The 4745-nt window shown below is 36.9% G+C and overlaps 1 long non-coding RNA gene across 4 annotated transcripts; it reads right to left on the bottom strand.

Moving 5' to 3' along the window:
* Positions 1 to 144: 144 nt before the first annotated feature.
* Positions 145 to 1400, bottom strand: LOC143904554 (uncharacterized). Of its 4 annotated transcripts, none has more exons than XR_013258960.1 (3): positions 1262 to 1400; positions 658 to 887; positions 145 to 296 (listed from the first exon to the last, which is right to left on the bottom strand). It is a non-coding gene; the product is annotated as an uncharacterized LOC143904554 (long non-coding RNA). The 4 variants fall into 4 exon arrangements; XR_013258962.1 differs by having other exon boundaries at positions 658 to 870; positions 1262 to 1399; XR_013258963.1 differs by having other exon boundaries at positions 658 to 856; positions 1262 to 1399.
* Between the last annotated feature and the right edge of the window lie 3345 nt (positions 1401 to 4745).

Here is a 4745-nt window from a genome sequence, read left to right as displayed (position 1 = left end):
TTCAATCTTTGCTAAATAACTTATAATTTGAAAAGGGGACCCAAAGTAGAGGTCGAAACGTTGTTGTATTAATATTAAAATTTTTTGCCAGTTAGGCTAACGAATTTTCGTGTTTTATTCTGAATGAATATTTATTTATCGTTCAAACCTGCAGGTGGTCGTGGGACTTTCCTTGGAAATGGTTCACGGAAGCCATAAATAGATGTATCCACTCATGCTCATCCACTTGTCAACACGCAGAAGAGTGTGCTATATACGTTTGCGCAAGGAGACAGTTCCTCGTTTCTTTATATTATCTGCAAGAATATATATGATGGTTACTACAGTCTGCATCTTTGTAAAGCAAATCATATATCTGACTTATAATTATAAATATATTAGAATATTTATTGCAAAATAAAATTTTCTCTTATTCAAGTCCTTTTTGGCAAAATTCTACAACGCATAGAAATATATAACAAATCGTTTAGCTCATATTATGTCTAATTACTCTATCTAATTACTCTATTTTTTAATTTAAATATTTTAATTCAAATAGACTTATTTATTTATTTAATTATTTATTTATTTATTTATTTATTTATTTATTTATTTATTTATTTATTTAAATTAAAATATCGTAAAAAGTATACGTTATTTAAGATGTCTTGTTCCTACCTGTTATCAGATGTTACGCTGTAAGATGTCTTTTGCTGTGTATACACACCCTGTATGTGCTCTTTTGACAGCTGTCTTAACCTCTCACTTACAGCTCACTGCTGGTCACGGCCCGTCACGGCGACTCCCTAGACGCAGTGGCTCGTAGTCTCTAAATATTCGTGCGTTCCAAAACCCATCCAAAAAAAAGTGTTGCAACCTTTCCGTGAACGACTGTACATGGTTTTGGGCTTTGAAGTGTTTTTAAATATATTGTAAATTAAATTATTAATTAATAACAAAAATTTTTAAAATCCTTTTTAATGGAGGACGACTCAGTTATAAACTGGATTACTTGGTATAACCAACAAATGCAGTGGTTATTTAATTATGTGCAAGTAAATCATTACTATCAAATGAATGTACGAAAAAGGAAAGTTGCTGCAGTTACAGCTTTACTTTTACATATGAAAAGAAGAAGATATACTAAAAAGAAACATTGGGTAACACCTATTTTTCAAGAAAGAAAAGTACATGAATTCTTTCATGCTGTGCTACCTAAACTTATTCTAGAAGATTTGAGGTTTCATAATTAGGTAAATCTGAAGAATAGTGGCTTCCTCACCGATTTCGTTCAACTTGGGCTTAATCGACGCGTTTTTGCACGAAACGACCGAATCTGGCAGAAAAATGTGTCGCTCTGCCCCGCGAAGCGAGATATTAACGGTTAAAGTTGACAGGAATCAGGTTATGATTCCTGTCATATACCGACGAGATGCAGCGACTACGACCATGCCCTGCGGCCACACGCGCATGCTCAGTGGCCGCACGCGCATGCAGCAGATCACGTGACAACTGTTTGGTTGGTATAAGTCAGAAGTGTAACATAATTTGAAATGATATTTACATGTACTTTTCATACACCAACTATTCTCTGCTTTAACAAATTATTTCTGTTACAAATATTAAGCGTTTAAGTTAACGAAACATAAATAATTTGTTAAAGCAGAGAATAGTTGGTATAATGAAAAGTATACATACATATTTACTTACATAATTACATACAAATGTCTGCAACTCAATTTGAAAATTTGACACTTTTAATTGGAGCAGATATATTTAAGCAACATCACATTAAGGAACTTATAGATGTTGCTGAGCGTTTATTAATGACATTAAGGTAAGCATGCTTATACAAATGCAAATTTATTTGCAAATTCTTATTATTTAATAATTTTTTATTGTAAAGTATTGTGCATTTTAAAATATAAACCTGGTTTAGGTATCTTGCTTCTGGCGATTCTATTTCTTCGATATGTTACCAGTATTTAGTTGGTCTGACTACTGCTGCAAACATTATCTCAGAAACATGTCAAGCTTTATGGAACAATTTATCATCTATAGTATTACCTGCAGATTTGAGTGAAGACAAATGGCTAACAGTAGCAAATAATTTCGCGGATAAATGGAACTTTCCACACTGTATAGGTGCCATCGACGGTAAACATATAATTACTCAAGTAAGATAAATTATTTATTCACGATATAGAATAATATTTATACATATAAATTTTTTCAAATTCTGAAAGTATTTTATTCCTTTTAAGTGTCCAGCCAAAGCAGGATCGTTTTACTACAATTATAAAGGAAATCATAGTGTGGTTTTTCTGGCTATATGTGATGCCAATTATATTTTTCAATTTGTTGATATTGGAGCTTATGGGCGAAGGAGCGATGGAGGAATCTTTAAGGAAAGCGTATTTGGTCAGAAATTTGAAAATAATGAAATGAAGCTACCAAAGCCTGCACCAATTTCTGAAAATGGAGACAATCTGCCATATTGTTTAGTGGGAGATGAAGCTTTCCCACTAAAAACGTATTTATTAAGACCGTACCCGGGCAAACAAAATACTGAATACGAAAAACGCGTATTCAATTATCGATTATCAAGGGCTAGAAGAACAATTGAAAATAGCTTTGGTATTCTAGCAAATAGGTGGCGGATTTTTAGAAAACCTATTATTCTAAGTGTTGATAATACAATAAAAATTGTGCAAGCAACCGTATGCCTCCACAATTGGTTACGCATGGCAGACCTTAAAATGAAGAAGAAAATATTCAATATGTAACACCAGAATTAATTGACAGACAGAACGAAAACGGTTTCGTACCAGGAAGTTGGAGAGCAGATATGGAGACCTTAAGTGGCATGGCAGATATAACTCGCTCAGGAAACAACTCCAGTACTCGACAAGCAGCAGAAGTCCGAGAAAAATTTCTTTATTACTTTAACAACGATGGAGCTGTAGATTGGCAATATGCTTACATGTAACTAGATTAAAAAGCGATCATACTGTAAAAATATACAATATACTGAAATGTTCAATTATAAAAAATATTTAAAATAAAAATATATATTGACATGTGTGTAAATAAATTAAACAAGTAGAAACTTGCACATTGTTTCCTCGTAGTTTTTAATTGTGCAAGTAGAAACTTGCACATTGCTTCTTCATAGTTCCTAAGTGTGCAAGTTTTTATTTTATTCGAGGTATAATTATCGGTATTTATTTATTTTGGCTTTCTCATAGAGGAAGTTTTGTTAGCAAATTTTTTGAAAAATGTGTTTTACGCTGCCGCTTTCTCAATATTTGAGATAGCGATTTATTTTTAATTTTATTATATTTTCCAGTCTTTTCTACCCCTATTTCATATATAATTGGTTAAAATTTGATTGATCAGATCAAGTTTTATAAAGCTTCTATGTATGTACGAATTCTTCGAAATTTCAAATGTGTGTAATACAAGATCTGATCAATCAAATTTTAACCAATTATATATGAAATAGGGGTAGAAAAGACTGGAAAATATAATAAAAATAAAAATAAATCGCTATCTCAAATATTGAGAAAGCGGCAGCGTAAAACACATTTTTCAAAAAAAGGAAAATCTGCATAAAATCTATACCGGTAGACCGATTTCAATAAAATTTGAGGAGGACATACTTTAGAACCCGGGGGGGGAAAAAACAAAAAAGGGGGGGAAAAAAAAATTTAGAAGGGGAAGGGGGACAAAAAACCCACAACACCACCACACAAAAAACACACACACCCAAACACACACACCACACACCACACACCACACACACACACCACACCCCACACCACACCACACCACACAAACCCAAACCACACACCCCACCACACCCCCCCCACCCACAACAAAACCCCCCCCACACCCCCCCCAAACAAACACCCAAAACCCCCCAAAACCCCCCCACCCCCACCCCCCCACCACACAACACACACACACCCCAAACCCACCAAAAACCCCAAACACCCAAACACCAACACCACCCACACCCCCACACACACCACACCCCAACCCCCACACCCACACACACCCACACACACCACACAACCCACCCACACAACAACCCCACCAAACCCCACACACAACCCACACACACACACACACACACCCCCACACCACCCCACCCCACACACACACACACACACACACACACAAAACCAAACACAAACCCCACAACCCCAAAAACACACCACCACCCACACACACACCACAACCCCCCCCAAAACCCCCACCCCAAAAAACCCACACCACCCACACCACACACACACACACACACACACAAACACCACACACACCACACAACACACCACACCCCAAAAACCCACACACACACCCCACCCCACACCACACACACCCAAACCACACACACCCCACACACAAAACACAACAAACCCCCACACACACACACACACACACACACACACACACACACAAAAACAAAAACACACACACACACACACACAACCACCCAACCCCACACACCCACACCAACACACCCCACACACACACAACCACCCACACCACAAACACACCACACCACACACACACACACCCCACACCCAACACACAACAAACCACACCACACCAAAAAACCCCCCAAACACACACCCCCAAAACCCACACACCCCCACCCACACCCACCTCCCTATCCACCCTCCCTACACACCGGTACCTAAAATTTTCTACACCCAATTTTTTACATAAATAATAAAACAAAAACAATTTTTTTTTAAATG

The sequence above is a fragment of the Temnothorax americanus genome, unplaced genomic scaffold (genome assembly GCF_048541705.1).
Source record: "Temnothorax americanus isolate GAGA-0224 unplaced genomic scaffold, ASM4854170v1 Scaffold539, whole genome shotgun sequence".
NCBI classification, from domain to species: domain Eukaryota; kingdom Metazoa; phylum Arthropoda; class Insecta; order Hymenoptera; family Formicidae; genus Temnothorax; species Temnothorax americanus.
Note: the sequence above shows the minus strand (reverse complement) of the source record. Positions and strands in the feature narration are given on the sequence as shown.